Consider the following 18,617-nt stretch of genomic DNA (forward strand, 5'->3'; position numbering starts at 1 on the left):
CTGAGACAACTATGTCTGAGACCAGTTATAGAACCCATGGGGGGCCTGACCAGTTCTGAACAGAAATAGAGGAGGGGTGGATGGGGGAGGAGGGCACAGAAGGGAGGAGGGAGGGGATCAGAGGGGAGGAGGGGGCAGAGGGGAAGAGGGGGGAGAAGGGGGAAGGAGGGAAGGAACCAGAGGGGAGGAGGGAGGGGATCATAGGGGAGGAGGGGGACAGAGGAGAGGAGGGGGAAGAAACCAGAGGGGAGGAGGGGGACAGAGGGGAGGAGGAGGGAGGGAATCAGAGGGGAGGAGGGGGACAGAGGGGAGGAGGGAGGGGAAACTGAAGTCAGAATGAAATGAAAAAATTTAATTAATAAAAAGAAAAGAAAAAATAGTAAAAAATAAAATAATATTCAGAGAGAGAGAGAGAGAGAGAGAGAGAGAGAGAGAGAGAGAGAGAGAGAGAGAAGAAACAACCTAAAGCACTACTGCCTGTTCCTCAAGTGCTCTTTTGAGCATGGCGATGGGGAAGTACCTTTCAAGAACTTGGAAATTAGCAACCTAAGATTGTCATCCTGGATGCCATCTCTGAACGTCATAGTGGAAAATAGACCCCAAAGTGAAGAGGTTATTCCATTATGCTCTGCAGAATTCGATGTCTTGGAAGAGTAAAGAGTCAGCTGTAAACGCAGCTTGGTTTAGTCGTTCCTCCTCCTCTTTGGCCCCTCAGACCAGGCTCCTTGTTCACAGAGCTGCGGAGGGAAATGTATTGAAAGTGGTCTGGGCGGAGCTGCTGAATCCCTGCCTTTCTATAACTCACGAGAAGCTGCAGACAGTAAGCTAGCACAGGAACCTGTCTCTGTACTGGTTTTACTTCCGGCTTTGTACTTTTCCTACTCTGGGGAGTCATTTACCGGGTCCCTGGGGTTCCTGTTTGTTAGTCCTTGCTCTGTAGAAACTGTCTTGTCGGCTTTTTGAAGACCTTTCAAGCCTAAATGTGAAATTAAAAACCTTTTCTATTAATTTTTCTTATGATGTCCTGCCTTACCTGAGATCTGGGATGCATTTCCTATTCATGCACAAATAGGGATGGTCTAGGCCCACAAGCACTTCTCCTACATAATTTAGAATATTGAATTAGAATCATAATCAGTTTTGCCTTGTGTAAATAACAGAGGTCAATCTTGGAAATGACCTTTCAGGATGGTAGATTCCAAAGATTCAAAGCCTAAATAATTAACTTTCCTGACCACTCCACCCAAAAACTGTACATAATGTTGAGACGGATGGATGTAAGAGGTCTGGCTGGATAGAAAAGAACAAAAGATTTAACTCTTTCCCTCTGTTCTTAGTTTAGGCTCCATTTAAAATTGAATGGTCTCCTTAGGGAGTTATAGACATCTACAAGGAAGAGGGCAATTCAATTTGAGCATCAACCTGAAACTCTTTGTGGTTATTTCTATTATAAACTTATTTTTCCATGAAGTGAATTACAGTGCATGCACCCTTCTGTCTGTATGCAAGCGTGTGTGTGTGTGTCTGTCTGTCTGTCTGTCTGTCTGTCTGTCTGTATCTGTGAGTGTAAAAAAGAGATTCACTCTTGTACTTACAATGTTCCTAGGAGATGAAACATAGATGTATCAGAAGGCTTTGGATATCGGGAAAGTTTCTTGTAGAAAGTCTAGCCCTGAGACATTTCTTACTTTAAATTTCTAAAGAGAAAATGAAACACAACGTGCTGTTTTCTTGGTTGTAGGATAAAGTAAGAATGCACAATGATCTAAGTGCACAGGAGAAAACTTCCTTGAAAGAGATGAGAACTTCTTCGTTCACATTTACACATGGAAGATGAGAAACAGGGTAAGGGTGACTGAGGGAAAACAGAAAGGGAGAACAAGATTTGAAAAGGGATAATTGAAAAAGAGAAGTATAAACTGAATAAATAGGAGAATTGATAAAGGTAATGCATGGATATAAGTCACTATTATTACTTTAATAAATTAAAAATACATACTTTCTATGTAATTTCAAATCATATAAAGATGTTATAGTGATTTCCACAATAAAGATAAAGCTTTATCCATGTGTGATTAAAGATTATAATATTCATGAACTAATCTCAGCCCCCAATTTTAATAATTTTGATGAAGTGATTATGATTTTAAGTGCTCGTTATAGGTCATGAAGTATGCTGTGTGATTTGTTTGTGTTTCTCATGCAATCTTTATAATTCTCTTGGGCTCATTCTAATGTGATTGTCTTTGAAGTGCCGAAGTCAGGATTCAATCCAAATTCTCAGCTCATAACCATCACTCTATGTCATCACTGTGTCTTGGCACACTAGGAGAACTGGCATAGAATGCTTGGAATTTATGGGGTAGTTGGGGGTCAGGAATGGTGAGGGAGGTGGGGGTGGGAATAATACTGAGCTGCTTGGGTAGTTGTAGAGAAAATCAATTCAAGAATGTGTAAAAAAAATGAAGACAAAGCTATCTTTCAATTCAACTTCTTTGTTGTAGACTTTATCACTACTCCATGCCAATGTTAATTATATCATAATCATCTTCTCTAATTTTATACTTAAACAAATTGGTGTAATGTGGGTAAGAATACCACTCAGTCTTCTCTATATTTTTTAAAGGTTCTTTTCAATCTGAAGCTCTCCAGTGCTGTAGCCTGAATATCTGTCTACAGAACCTCAGAATTTATATGGTAAAATCCTCAACCCAGATATGGAGAGGGACCTTATATACTATTGCTGGGAGCATAGGTTGGTACAGCTACCATGAAAAACAATATGAAAAGTCCTTCAAAAACCAAAACAAAAAAAAAAAAAAGATAAGCCACAAAGAAGATTGATACCTATTCATCATCCATGAAAATGGATGGAACTGGAGGACAATGTTGTATAAAATAAGTCAGACTCAAAAAGGTAAATGTCTAAAACTTAAAATCATTTGAAACAGAAGAGATACTATTTCAAAAGAAGGAAGTAAGAGAGGCAGGGAAAGAAGATTATATTTGGGAGAGTATCTCTTGACATAGCAGTAATTTATGCAAAAGAAAACAGGTATATAAAAAGAGAGCCAGTGATTCTCAAACTAGATAACTAAGAAAATATAAAGCATAAAACAGTTTGACTCAGCCATGAACATCACTGTTTATATAATGATAAAGCATATATAAAATGACTGATTATTTAACTAACTAGTTATGAGAGCTGGAGAAAGAGAAGAGGGCACAGTCCTCAAGGACAGAAACAAGAATCAATAGATATTGCCTAATACATAAATCAAAAAAGAATATACTTATCATTTAGAAGACTGTATATAAGCAGCCATTTTATAGAAAGTTTTAATACTGCAGGGGTGAGAAAAGAGCTGAAGGATGAGGTGTGAAAGGAGGTAAAGAAAGGTTCTAGGGATTTCTGTTTTTAATTCTTTGATGTAAGCATGTTCAATTTTACTGAATAAGAATAGCTTTAAAAGTGTAGGACAGGCCGGGCGGTGGTGGCGCACGCCTTTAATCCCAGCACTCGGGAGGCAGAGCCAGGCGGATCTCTGTGAGTTCGAGGCCAGCCTGGGCTACCAAGTGAGTTCCAGGAAAGGCGCAAAGCTACACAGAGAAACCCTGTCTCGAAAAAAACCAAAAAAAAAAAAAAAAAAAAAAAAAGTGTAGGACAGACAATATTATATAAGTAGGAAAATGAGTATGATCATTATTTGGACATAATGTTAAGGCAAGTAAAATTGAAAATTAAGACTCGTGACTAAGGAAATAGCAAGCAAGCATTTTTTACACACAGAGATTGGAGCTCTATTAATCCATATCAAGGAAAGATGAAACGGACCTCAAGACATTATCAGTTCCACGGGTAGACAATGGATAATAGACGGCACCAGGCGTCTTTGTCTATTCTGGCTGGTATAACAAAATTTCATGAGCTAGTAGCTTTCTTAACCATACAAATTGACTTCTCACAATCCTCTAGACCAGGAATTCCAAGATCAGGGTAGCACTAGAGAGATCTTGAGGTAAACATTTGAAATTTGAATTGGGCATGGGACATTACGTAGCCAGATGCTCACACATTTCTGTCTTCCCAGTCTATAGTTGGATTGTTCTCCCTTGAGAAAGATTCAAGTCTCACACTCATCTCTTCAGTAAGAGTTTCACGTGTAGAAACATTCATCTATGATATAGTAAATTATGAAGCTCCTTCAGATCCTTTACATTATATAGAATTTGCACCTGCGATTTTTTTTCTCAGAATGTAGAAGATCTATCAACCTGTCTTCTCAATTACAGAGTAGTGGAGATTTGCCAGTGTGTTTCCTGGGCTACCCCCCTCTCCTCCTCCCTGTCCTGTTCTTCTTTCTAACAGTACTTCTCCATTATCCATGGTTAAATTTTTATCAAGATTCTTCTTCCTTCCTTGCACATTTGTTTTCTTAAAAATTCTTTCTTGCTATTTTTTATATTATTATTACAACATCTCTCCCTTCCCTTTCCTTCCTCCAAACCCTCTGATGTACCTGTCTTCACTTTCTTTTAGATGCATGGTCTCATTCTCCACTAATTGTTATTAAATACATATACATTCCTAAATTTAACCTGCTCAGTCTGTACAATGTGAATTGTGTGTGTTTTCAGGGCTGCCCATTTGGCACTGGACAAACAATTGGTGTGCTCTTCCCTGGAGAAGGCCACCTCCCCTGTTCCCAGCTTTCCGGGGTGCCCTCTAGCTCCTTGCGCAGGGGTGAGGCCTTATGGGCTTTCCCCTGTACATGTTGGCATGTCCATTGGTGTCATCCTAGCTTGGCTCATGTTTGGGAAGTCATGTCAGTGAGACTTCATGTGTGTAGCTTCAGACATTACCAGGAGACACCTTTTCCACTAATTGTTATTATCAATAATTGTCTTTAGCTATGATAATTTCAGTTTGTAGGAGTTCTTTCTGGGTATTCTCATGAACCACATTATACTCTTACAAGAGGCAATGAAATGCAATGGTTAAGAAATCAGGCTTTAGCCAGGTGGTGGTGACACACACCTTTAATTCCAGCACTTGGGAGGCAGAGCCAGGCGGATCTCTGTGAGTTCGAGGCCAGCCTGGTATACAGAGTGAGATCCAGGACAAGCACCAAAACTACATGGAGAAACCCTGTCATGAAAAAAAAAAAAAAGAAAAAAGAAAAGAAAAGAAATCAGGCTTTAATCAAGCTGTGAAGTACAAATTCTCACTCTCCATTTACTTGGGTGACCTTGGCAATCTTTTCTATAAAATGGGCATGACAGTAATATTTACATGCATTTGTGTTGTTATAAATAGTAAATAAAACACTCATAACATTACAAGCCAAGTACCTAACATAAATTTGACACTATGTAATAACTACAGAAATAGGTAGGAATGTTCTCTTATGTTTAATCTTCAATACTTTCTGTATTCATTTCTTGCGGATTTTTTTCTTTTTTATGTTGATTTCCAGGTTTCATCTTCAAGGCTCGCACAAAATGTCTATTTGTTGATGACTGTTGATACATGACTAAACCAAAACATGGAAAAGCCAACAGGAAGCTCTATGAAAATGGTATGTGGTAGACAGTGTCAATTTTGACCCTGACAGAATCTAGAAACATCTGGGAGAAGGACTTCTGGTCATGCTTGTGGAGGAGTATCTTGATTATGGTAAATGGTTGGTGAAGATTCATTTCAATTGTGGGTTCAACCATTCCCTGGCAAGGGAGCTTGGATGGCTTGCTTGGTAACAGCAAACTGAGTACAAGTTTGCATTCACTGATCTCTTCTTCTGGCTGGGTATGATGTGACCAGCTGAGTCTAACTCCTGCAGCCTTGACTTTACCACAGTGATGGGCTGTAGAACTGTGAGCTAAAATAAACCCATGCTTCTTGAAGTTGCTTCATTCCGAATGTTTTACCATAGCAACAAAAAGTAACAAGACAGCATGCTTGCCATGTGATTAGGCAGCAAATCTAGGCAGCTAGAAGAAAAAGGTTGTCCATTTCTTGGATTATTTGTTTGCAGGCTCTGCAGAAACTAGTCACCCTGCTGGGGCTGTAAGAGGGAAGAGAATCTGCCTTGGCATTCACAAATGCCAAGACTCTCAGGGCCTCTGAGATCCATGCTGACTCATTCATTGCTTTGCAACATCCTTATTCTAGTTTTGATTCCATCACTGTGGTAAAACACCTTTATAAGAGCAATAGAGCCGGGCGGTGGTGGCGCACGCCTTTAATCCCAGCACTCGGGAGGCAGAGCCAGGCGGATCTCCGTGAGTTCGAGGCCAGCCTGGGCTACCAAGTGAGCTCCAGGAAAGGCGCAAAGCTACGCAGAGAAACCCTGTCTCGAAAAACCAAAAAAAAAAAAAAAAAAAAAAAGAGCAATAGAATTTGTGGATGTGGAGAAGGCTCAGTAGCTAAGAGCTCTTTCTGCTTTTTCTGAGGACCTGAGTTAGGTTCCCAGTACCCATGTCTGTAACTCCATCCCTAGAGGGTCCAGAATATTCTGAATTCTAGAGATACTAGGACATGCATGGCATACACTCACATAGACATATATGCATGTAAATAAATAAAAGAGATATTTTTTAAAGTAAATGTGAGGAGAAAGGAGTTTACCTGGCTTTCAATTCCAGGTGATAATCTGTCACTGAGAGGCAGGCATTCACATCACATCCAGAGTCAAGAGTAGAAAGAATCAATGCTTCCTTTTTGCTATTTACTACACAGCTGATGTCCTACTCTGACATAGTCTAGAGCTCTGCTCATGAAAGGGTGCTTCCCACAATGGGATGGGTCTTTTTACATTTCATTACCAACACAGTCCCTCACAGACATGCCCATGGGCCAACATAATGTAGGCAATTTCTCATTGAGATTCCCTTTTGAAGTGATTCTAGGTTGTATCATGTTGATAGCTAAAACTAACCACTCCAAGCTTCTAGCAGCAGAGTCTGCACCTGACACTTTATCTGGACCTTTATTCACCTCCCATCGTCCGGAATATCAAATGAATTCACTCTCCCTGTCTTCTCCAAATTGCTTCATCTCCTTGGGATTGCAAGTTTTTGATAAACAATATAATATTGATACATTATTGAATTCATCATATTTGCAGCAGGAAAGGTTCAACTGGTCCATGGTCTCAGAGGTTTCTGTCTATATTTGGTTCTGTTTGCTTTGTGCCTCTGATGACCCAGTACATCATGTAAGGGCATACTTCATAATAGGCTTATTCACTTCAAGGCAGGCAAGAAGCAAAAAGAGAAAGGAAAACACACAATCCTAATCTTCCTTTCAAGAATACACACCCAGTGAGCTCTCTTCCTTCTAGTAGGCCTCATCTTCTCAAAGGTTTCACCACCTACCAACACCACCACAGACTGGGACCAAAGTGTCAACCTATGAGCCTCTACATGACATTTAAGACCGACTATCAGTAAACAGAAACTCATTGTGGCAAGTCTGTGGCATCACACACGTGTTATTTGTCACAGGCATCTTTATTCTGCCTTTTGAAACACTATATTATTTGCTAAGCTCCTAATTGTAGGAAATATGTAGCTAATAACAGAAGACGATTCCTATCATTACCACTTCTAACCTGTAATGTCCAAAACTGACATAATGATAATGCAACAGGTATGACTCAGTAGAAAAGGACAGGACTCAGGGTGAAGCTCTTCCCTAGAAAGCCATTTTACTCCACATGTCCATATGCTTCTCATTACACTGAAAACAACAACCTCTGGAATGTTCTGCCTCTTCTTTCTCAAGATACCTGACAACTCATGTTTTTAATCACCAAAAAATTGAAAATAACTTTGAAGATAATATAATTCAGTATCTTCAGAATCATAGCTCATCAGTCTGAAAGCAGCTCCTGATCCTAGCACAAGAGTGATAGGGGAAACTTAAGTACTTCTTGAAGAAAACACCCCCTTTCTAAGTCAATCGTACTGTGAAGGTACTGTACCTGACAGGTGCTATTTAAATCTCCTGCTAAGTTCGACTTTGTTCCTCAGAATCTCAAGAGGAAGGTAGGTTACGCTGATCAATAGAGTGTGATTTCCTGTCTACCTTCCGAAGGAGAAAAAAAAATGTAATTAATAAAATATTGCTGAAGAGATATATCTGTACTTCCTTTCCTTAGAAAAGCAATTCTTAAATGGGAAGATAAAGATCATTTTTATCTTCTTTCTGTCTTTGTTCAGCAGAGATTTATGAGAATTTCATGAATGCTCAGAATATTTTTTCAGACCTTAAAACTTGAGAGTATACTATAGTTGTAAAACTATAGATGATAATTATATAAGCCATTTATGAAAAAGATCCCTAACATCATTATGCCCCCCTCTTACTACAGTACAATTATATGGTGAAATTTTTGTGTGTTGGTACAATAACAAAAGAAAAATAGATTTGTGAATGTTTTTACTGTAAAACAATTCACCACAGCAAAACCAAATTTTTATCATGTCTTAGGGATGAACAAGCTTCAATTTAATTGGAATTCCACTTTTACCTTTCATCATGAAGGGTAACCCAAGATGTCTTTAAGAGAATGAGTAGATTATATATACATTTCCCTTCCCTAACACACACAAAATGCAGATTCCACATAAAGTGTAAAGCCACAGTGAAACTTGGCCACTCAGAAACTCCAGAGTTCCTTTCATTTATACAAAGGCACATTCAAATAATCATTTACAGGATTTTATTACTACATAATGTACAACTCAATTATGTTTCTTTTTCATAAGAAAACTTTCCCCTAAAAGCTATATCTGTGAGAAAGGAGAGTTTGATTTTCATATCAACTGAGTAGTCTGACCAATCAAACAGCCAAGTTAACGTTTGTGCCCAGCAGCCTAAAACAAATGATTGATTAAAAAACAAAACCATGTTGGAGAAGAATCAGACTCCCTGTTCTATTTTTTTTTTTTTTTTTTTTTGGTTTTTTTTCGAGACAGGGTTTCTCTGTGTAGCTTTTTGCGCCTTTCCTGGAGCTCACTTGGTAGCCCAGGCTGGCCTCGAACTCACAGAGATCCGCCTGGCTCTGCCTCCCGAGTGCTGGGATTAAAGGCGTGCGCCACCACGCCCGGCTCCCTGTTCTATTTTATAGGGCAGAGAATTCTGACCACCTATAGTGCCCTTACAGTGAGCTATGTACTTAGACAATTAGTCCTCTGTGGAGAAAGCTTGGCTAGGAGTACTGCTTCTCTTGTGTACCCATCCACGGAGGTCTCCTGAGGTGACAATTGTGATGGGATTTTGCAGAACTAATGCAGCTTTGAGTTTAGACATGTTGTGTGAACTTGGAACAGATGTATGCTCTCTGGATCTAACTCTTCTTATTAGTAAAGTGGCAAGCTATTTCCTTGTGAGTTTGATGTTGGGATTAAATCACATAATGTACACAACATTTCTAGTGTAGAGAATGCTTTAGTAAGTTTGGACTTCATCCTCTGCAGCAGTACAAATCGTGACATGCCTAGTACATGGGCCCCACTCTCCTTCCAGGATGTGGTCACCATGTCACACAATTTCCTGGTAATACGTCCCACCTGACTTCCAAAGCCAGAGCGTGTGTCTTTGCTGCTGACCTGATATTCTCATACTGTCACATGCTGACATGATATTTGACTATGCTGTTTATTCCCAGCCAGGGGAAATTTCTTCGAGGGAAGTCAGTTCTGCTTTCGCTTACAGCTCACGTTAACCTTTAATTGGGAGTTTACAATTGAATTTAGACTCCACAGCCATTCCTCAGACTTAGCCTGAGTCACGCCTCAGTACTGTCCTCCTTTCCCTGAAATGACCATGTAGATTGGACACGGCTGGCTCCTTGTTATCAGTAAGATGCTATTCTGTTTGTCGTCTCCATATAGGACCTTCTTAAGGCACATACCTGTAGATGCTCCATGGTTCTTGTTTTATTAGTTACTTTGAATATCTAGAGGGCAAAATATAGGCCTACTGTTTGCCCTGTCATTCAGCCTGGGGCAGATGCTGGTTCAGGAAGTGTTCATTGAATGAGTTTATAAACTCTTCTCCATCTTCTTAGCCTGACAAGCATCATGATCAAAACCTCAGCATCCGTAGCCCCCCAGAGTGAATAGGATCTGGCAGCCAGAATCAACACTGAATTCGGTGATATAAAGATACTGAAAAATTGTTGAAACACAGACCAGGAACCATTTGAAAAACTACTTTCTGGTTTATGGAGAAATCCATAATATATATTCATATACCTTCCTAATGATGATAATGATCTATTATTGATTTATATAGCATTCTCTCCCAGGGCTTCTACATCTTTTTACATATATTATTTTACCTTAACAGCCTTCCTGTGAAGTACTTATCCTGATTTTATGCATATGGGGCCCTGACAACTTGAATTTCCCTTTCTTTGAGTCAGCTCCTGATTCCAGAACTCCTGATTGTGAGCCATGAGATCCCCCATAAAGTATTCACAGAAGTGAAATTGCTTCTCCAGTGATGGAAATTACAGGTCTCATCTCTAGTAGAAAATGTCACTAAAATCTCTATTGAATCTTCAGACTCTCTTTTGTGGAGATGGTGCTTTGGAAAGTGACCCTTCTTTTTCAAAAGAGAAGTACAATGTGACAAGAACACAGGGGGAAGAATGTCTGTTGGTTTGGGGGTTCACTGTCCACTCAGTACAGGTGTCTATTGTTTACATGAAACCAGCTCCTTGACTGAAGCCACCCAAAGTCATCTCTGCTGGAGATTAGTGTGTGAACAATTCCCCTTCAGTAATAGCAACTTGGACATGACCCCAAGTTGGAGACTGTAGGAGTCTGATGCTGACTTCTCAGCCTTTCCTGTATCTCACTTTTGAGATCCCTAAGCAGAACTCCTAATTACAGGAATAGGACATTGCCTCTGGTATCTGCCTGGCAGGCTTGCTGTGTCCAAATATTCTGAAGGAGGACCTTACTTTCTTAAATAACTCGCCTTAACACTTTACCAGGATTCCAGCAATGGGAAGATGTGTCCAGTGTTTTCCAAGGGTTAGACTTTAGTGGGAATCCAGGCTAATGACACAGTGAAAGACAAGGCAATGTGCTCTGTACATGTAGTAAAGAATGGAGGAAAACTGTTCATCTGCTTAGAAAGGCAAGGAAATGCTTCACTTATGAGGCAATGTGTGAAGAAATATTGAACAAAATAGAAATTTGCCACATACCTAGAGATGAAAGAAAAGGAGCAGGAATTTGAACAGTGAACAGAGAATACAATAGAATTGGACATAAGAGTGGTAGGCATGGCTGTAGTTGAAAGTTTTCCTGTGTTCCAGCCGGCCAGCAGTCTGGACAAATCTCTCCCACTTGCATTCCACCAAACAAGCACACAGAGGCTTATATTAATTATAACTGCTTGGCCATTTCCTCAAGCTTATTAAGTGACTAGCTCTTACATTTAATTCAACCCATAATTCTTGTTTATGTCTAGCCACGTGGCTTGGTACCTTTTCTCAGTTCTACCTTGTCATCTTGCTTCTTCTGTGTCTGGCTGGCAACTCCTCACTCAGCCCTTCCTCTTCCCAGCATTCTCCTCATCTGCTAACCTCACCTATATTTCCTCCTGCCTACTGGCCAATCAGAGTTTTATTCATCAACCTGTCAGAGCAAGACATATTCATAGCATACAGAACGACATCCCACAGCACATGGTCTGGGAAAGGGAAACAACGTCCTATAGAAATGTGTGTTAAAGAAGAATGAAAGGTTTAGAAGGCACTAACCAAATGTCAGATTAAGAAGAGTTAGGTATTACATTTGTATTGTACCCATCAAAATAATATTGTTATGGTTGCAGGTTAAAGAAATGTATCAGTAGTTAAGAATGCTTGTTCATCTTGCAGAGGACTCAGGTTCCATTTCCAGCATCCACATGGATGATTCAGAATCTTCCTTAATGCCACATAGGAGGTCAGATACTGTCTTTTCACCTTCTTGGACACTGGTATACATGGTGCAAGACATACATTCAGGCAAAACACTCATATGCATAAAGTTAATAAATCTTTAAAAAAATAATTAAAACTAATATGTTGAATCCCTCATACCTAGCAGCTCAGAATGTGACTTTATAGGGAAATAAAGTTGTTACAATGGTAATTAAGACAAGGTTACAGTGAAATAGGTTGAGTTTGTCATCCGACATGACTGGAATACTTAATGTGTGTGTGTGGCAGAGGGAGTACTTGGACCTTCATAATGGGAAAGCTAAAGAGGAACATGCAGAGAGATATCCATGTGAAGACAAATGATAAAGCTGGAGTTAGGTCACCTCAAATCAAGCAGTGTTGGACTTCTAGAAGCTGGAAATTACAAGGAAGGATGGGAATTCCTTAAAAAACGGAGTGATCAACATCTTGATTTTGAACTTCTTGCCTAAAGAAGTTGTGAGACAATATCCATTATTTTAAGTCAATTAATGTGTATTCTTTTGCTATGGTGGCCCTAAGAAACTGATAAAATGGACCAAACGGTATAGTTGTCAATGCATTTGGAATATACATCCATGTAGGGTATGGGACTATTGAAGATTTCCAGCCAAAGGAGGAGAGGGATGTAACCATAATAGTGTGATAGACATAATGCTCAGGTGAATGTGGAGCATACATAAGGGAGGAAGTGTATATACCTCCTCCAATTTGCAAATTTTTCAAGTTTATTGATTACTCTGCTTCCCAAACACCTCTTCATCTGTAAAATAAACAAGCAAGGAAGAGAAAACTTCACCTTTCCTTTTTCTATATGTGGTCTAAAATGCCATCTCCAAGATCCCCTGTCTGTATGATATTGTATGAATAAAGAAAAGGAATGCATAGAAATTAAGTCTTCCCAGAGTACCTTATTTAGTGATGGAAATGTCACAATGAAAAATGAGAGCACTGATACTATAGTATAGACATTAAAATTATTTTGATATTGATATTTTGAGGTTGATAAAAATAATTCAGTTGAGACCTCATAAACATGAAATAAAATTAACCTTCCAGTAGAAAGCCATTTGAGTTCCCAGAATTGTTTTTCTTGATATTTATCCTAATTGAAGAAAGTGATTTATATACATATCTAGAAATATCCATTCCTATGCAAGCAAAAAGCCCAAGAAGCATGATATAACTAAGATCAATATGAAGAATACCGAATTACTGATGTTATTTCTGTTAGTTTTCTTTTCTCAAAATGTCATCAATTATGATAGTTAAAATTTTTATTGCTAGTGCATGACTTCTCTCTAATTTGGGTAGGCGGCATTCAAATTACAACACTCCTAACGCTATATACTCCTTAATGATCTCTAATCTGAGTAGTTAAATAGGTCTATTTGAAATGCAGAAGACTTGAATATGTTTTCAATATATGAACAACATGAAGCACATGCACACACTATTTATAAGTGAGAGATTATTACTAGAGTGAATGAATTGACTAAAGAGCACTAAGCCACTGTAAGCATTTTTGTTCTTTGTGCAGTTCCATTATGACTTTCTGGCAAACAACATGCTCATGCTGTATTTATGCAAGTAAAGAATTTAATTAATAGCACTAAGTCTTCAAGGTAGCATTTGTTTCTGTTACTGGAATTGCATAACTAATGGTGGTATAAAATATTTTGTGGCATACTAAGAAATGTAAAGGGAATTTCTAATTGAATTACATTGAAATAAGTTTATCAAGATTTCTGTTTGTTTTAAATCTGAAATATGTGGTAAAAAGAAGTTTAAAAATCAATGCACTTCTTCAACTAAAATTCTTCCAAACATGAAAAGAAAACCTGGCATGAAAGATGTAGTACTTAGATCTGTCTTTGAACCAATACATGAAATCATAAAATTTATCTAGAAACATAAAGGGAATAAAGAAACTGGGGAAGGTATTTTTTCCCCTGGAAAACCTGACATTTGGATGTAATGTCAGGGGGAGGACTCTACCATTGGTGTCATAGGCTCATTGGCTGGAGAACCAGATTGAGCACAAGCAAAAGAAGAGAGAAACTTGTATGAGCCGAACACTTTTCCCAAAGACCATGCTGTTTGGTTGCTCATTGAGTGTGACCATGTATGCATGGGAGTTCCTTTGGTTCAATTTAAGTTGTGTGGTAGTGAAGGGAGATCCTTTAAGTTTCAAGGCTGGATGGGAGAGCACATTACAGAAATGAATGACTCAGTTTCAAAAACAAATGATTATTCTCACAAATCAGGATTTTGTTGTATCTCCTTGAATTATTGGCAATGGTGTTCCCAGAGAATGCCCCCCAAACTCTACAGGCTGCTGCCAATAGTATTGGTTTCTCCCCAAAACATGACAGTAGTACTCTGTTGCTGAAGACACCACATATTTATGGCTTAGAACACGGAGAAATCTAGTGCATACTCAAATGGAAGCTTCACCCCTGCTAGCCATTATTCATTGTTCTAGAATGTGCTATCAGTGTAATCATCAATTTCACCCCAGCTAATAGCCCTGCAAGCTAGGATGACAACTTGCTTTCAAGATATGCTTCTGCCAGGCGGTGGTGGCACACACCTTTAATCCCAGCACTCGGGAGGCAGAGGCAGGCGGATCTCTGTGAGGTCGAGGCCAGCCTGGTCTACCAAGTGAGTTCCCAGGAAAGGCACAAAGCTACACAAAGAAACCCTGTCTCGAAAAACATATATATATACGCTTCCTGTGCTTCCTGGTGCAATAGCAGCACAAATGGTAGAGGAACAACCAGTCAGTTTTGGTTTGGAGTTAACTAACACCTTGTCTTAGTCAGTGTTCTATTGCTATGAGTGTTAGTTAATTGGCCACGCTGTGCTCTTACCCAGCAAGGAAATGTCACGAAACACGACAGAATCCACTAATAAGAGTTTTATTAAAGATAAAGGGACAGAGAGTGTGCAGGCCTGTAGGAAACACATGCTTGGAGAAGAAGAAGGAACCGGGAACATGGTGCTGGATTTTAAAGGCTGGGCATGCACATCACTACTCCATGTGCACGTAGAACACATGGCTACATTGCGCGCTTACATAAACATGCAAAGTCACGGATCCTGGTCACGTGAGATGCCCTGACCCGGAAATGGCTATCTTGACCTGGAACTGGCTAGGCAGAAGTGTCTATGCAAACATGCCCCACCGTGGGGGCATGTTGTGAACCCTTCAATGAGACCATGACCCGGGCAACTCTTATAAGAGAAAGAATTTAACTGAGGCGTGATTACCGTTTCAGAGGTTTAGTCCCACCATTATCATTATGGTGGAGACCATGGGGCACACAGACAGCCATGGTGCTGGAGAAGTAGCTGAGAGTTCTACATCCAGATTCACAGTCAACAGACAGAGACACTGGGCCTAGCTTGGGCTTTTGACAACTCAGAGCCCACCCCCAGTGACATACTTCCTCCAACAAGGCCATACCTCCTATTCCTTCATGAGTAGTGCCACTACCTAATGACAAAACATTCATATATATGAGCCTATAGGGTCCATTCCTATTCAAACCACCACAGGCCTACTCCATGAGACAGAGCCCATACCTAGTACTGTTACTGAGGACAAGAACCTGGACTAGATAGGTCATGAGACGTACAACTGTGATTCAGGGAAATGAACATAGCAATAAAATGTAACCCAATAACATACCACTATACTATACACATGGATCAGTGCATCATTCAACAGTCATCAGACTAGCTTCTTGCAGTAGAGGGTAATGATGGAAATGTCACAATGAAAACATAGAGACTGACAATCAGATAACATGAAGAAAGTAGAGACTCTGGACCACTTAGCCATAAATGGAATGTCTTTATCATGCCCTTCTCCCCAAGGCTCAGGGATTCATGCAGAAGAGGAGGTGGTAAGATTATAAGAGCCAGCAGTGGTGGATAACATCTAAGGGGCAGTATTTTCTAGATATAACAGGGCCAATGTACATATGAACTTACAGATAACTGTGTCAGCATGCCTAAGACTGTACAACAAACTCAAACCAGACAAAATCCCAGCGTGAATGGGGGGAGATGGGCACAAAGTCTTATTTCTAACCAAGAAGATAATCCCAAATGGTAACTCCTGGGAAAGGGCAAAACAGTTTTCTCTAATGGAATGACATTGAGGATATTAATCACATTACAGGGCAGACAGGCCCTATGCTTAGGATTAGTTGGCCAAGACAATCTGATCCCAAGCTTTTTAGGTCTTTTTCTATAGTTTGGTATTTTGTTTTTGTTTCAAGAGAGAGAACCTAAAGTTGCACGGGGAGGGATGGATCTAAGAGGCCTTGGAAGGCAGAAAAGAATATGAGGCAAATAAACTGGATGAGACTCTCAATGAAGAAATTAAAAACAAATAAGTAGATAAAATAAAACATTTAAAGCAGAGAAAGGGCCATATTGTATCAACTGAAACCTCTGGCACATATCTTTTAGGGTAATGTTAGTATTATCCAGTGCAAAGCATCACAAACAATTATGCACACAGCCTCAAAAATCCCACTCAGACCTAGTAGAATGGTTCAAACACCTTGGGACTTAAAGATCATGACCAGACTATATTAAAGATTCTTAACTCTGAACAAGCAAGCTTCATAGTTAGCAAACCACGGGTTTCTTTAGCTCTCTGAAAGAGGGAATGACTTTCACCCTTCAGGGACTGTGAAGGATGCTGTTTTAGGGTCCTATGATCATAAAAAGTGGTGTTTGAGAGAAGTCTTAATGGTTCTTAGAACCATGGAAGGCAGTCCAATAAAACATTCAGGGAGAAGACTGAAAACGGTAGCTAGGAAAATGAAAGAGGCCTCCATACATTTCAGGAAGCTACACAAAGGGGTTAGAAAAGTGCTCTTAAGTTCAGATGCTAAAATTGAAAACAGACAATAATTGTTCTGAGAGAGCCAGACTTCGTTTACACAGGAATCAAAGAAAATAAACATTACAATTAGGAAAGCTACTTACATTCAAAATTATTTTTGCAAAACCCAGAAGATAAGTGGTGAGCAGCCTTGTGGGTTTTTTTTAAAACCCTTTGCTTGGAATTTTTTCTATTCCACAATTTATAAAAAAAAAAAAAAAAAAGTCCCAGAAACTCTGATGGGATTTTTAACGAAGTCAGTTGGAAAGCACAAAAGTCCCTCTGGACTTTATCTGTGGCAACCATGAGAGGTGTGAGACCATTGTCAGCCAATCATAATGTTCTTGAATATTAGCTATTACCAAACTTTGATAACAAACAAACAAAATACGTCACATAAGGAGCTTGTGAAAAATGCCCAATGCCAAAAACTCTGGATAAGCAAGCCTGGAGTAGGCAAGCATTAAAAATCTTAGCTAGTTCTTCTACTGTTGGTTCATGGAACCGAAACCAGAAATGTTACTTATAATGTTCTAATCAGTTGTGAAACAGAAACCATTTTATTTGGAATCAATAAAAGAACAGTTAGAAAAACACATTTCTTCTTGTCCATCTTAAAGTTGTATACTGAGAGATATTCATCATTTGTGGCATAAAGGGTTGATCTTTTTGTGGTAATCAAGTCCTTTTCTCCAAGTGGCAATTTTTAAATAAAGAAACAGAAAGCAACTATCATGTTCTCTGTTACAAAGCTGACTCATGGATATGTACCCATGGAGGGCCTTAATGATCACCTGTTATATCTATTGTTTTACAACTAAGAAACAATAGCTAATACTACCTGGCATATTCTCCAGCCTAGAATCTTTACAAATGAAGGGGTTTTCCATACAAGGGGAGCCCATTGAGAGCCACCTCAACAATCATCAAGATCTCTGCCAAGTCAAGCTTCATCATCTAGTATGCAAAGAACTCAGGCCTTAAATCGTGGTGGGTTTTTCCTCATGTAAAGAAATGCTGAACATTTGGGTTGATGTCCTGCAGATTTGGGTTGATATCCTGCAAATTTGCCTACTCATAAGGAAGTAGGGTCATAGAATTGACTTAGGAAACAATTCACCACTTCAACAGAATAAAGTCCCCTGGGACTATTTTTTCTCTGGGTGCTGAAAGTATAAATAACAATACAAATTTGCTTTCTCTGGAAATATTCTCACATAATAAAATGAAGGACTCTTTTACCATTTCTATCATTGCATTCTAAGTTTCAGGTAATTTTTGCTTGTTATGAAGATGTTTGAAGGCAATTTCTTCTCTGGGTTGTTTTCCATTTTCTTCCCACATGCACACATTAAGTAAGAGTTAGGTTTAGCCGGGCGGTGGTGGCGCACCACTTTAATCCCAACACTCTGGAGGCAGAGGCAGGTGGATCTCTGTGAGTTCAAGGCCAGCCTAGTCTACAGAGTGAGTTCCAGGAAAGGTGCAAAGCTACACAGAGAAACCTTGTCTCGGAAAAAAAAAAAAAAAAAAAAAAAAACAAGAGTTAGGTTTAACCCTAACCTGCTGCTTTGATAGATTTCTCTTGTACTTCTCAGAATCCATCCTGTTACCCCAGTCCCACATCGACAGCAATGCTCCTCAGAATTCTTTGCCTTTAGTTTTCATCTTCAATTCCACAGAACTCTCAAAGTTATTGATTATGCAAATGCAAAAAATTAACTCATCAA

At 39.4% G+C, this 18,617-nt stretch overlaps 1 long non-coding RNA gene across 3 annotated transcripts in view; it reads left to right on the top strand.

Moving 5' to 3' along the window:
- The first annotated feature begins 1,739 nt into the window (after positions 1 to 1,739).
- Positions 1,740 to 18,617, top strand: part of LOC121821761 (uncharacterized) — a 32,001-nt gene continuing 15,123 nt past the window's right edge. For 2 of the 3 annotated variants that reach the window (XR_013043817.1, XR_006062619.2), the window contains exons 1-3: positions 1,740 to 1,845; positions 2,627 to 2,917; positions 5,478 to 5,579. This is a non-coding gene — a long non-coding RNA (uncharacterized LOC121821761). Of the gene's footprint in view, positions 1,846 to 2,626; positions 2,918 to 5,477; positions 5,905 to 18,617 lie in introns of those variants that run through there. The other variant, XR_013043816.1, reaches the window with a different exon arrangement.

Source organism: Peromyscus maniculatus, chromosome 12, assembly GCF_049852395.1.
Source record: "Peromyscus maniculatus bairdii isolate BWxNUB_F1_BW_parent chromosome 12, HU_Pman_BW_mat_3.1, whole genome shotgun sequence".
NCBI lineage: Eukaryota > Metazoa > Chordata > Mammalia > Rodentia > Cricetidae > Peromyscus > Peromyscus maniculatus.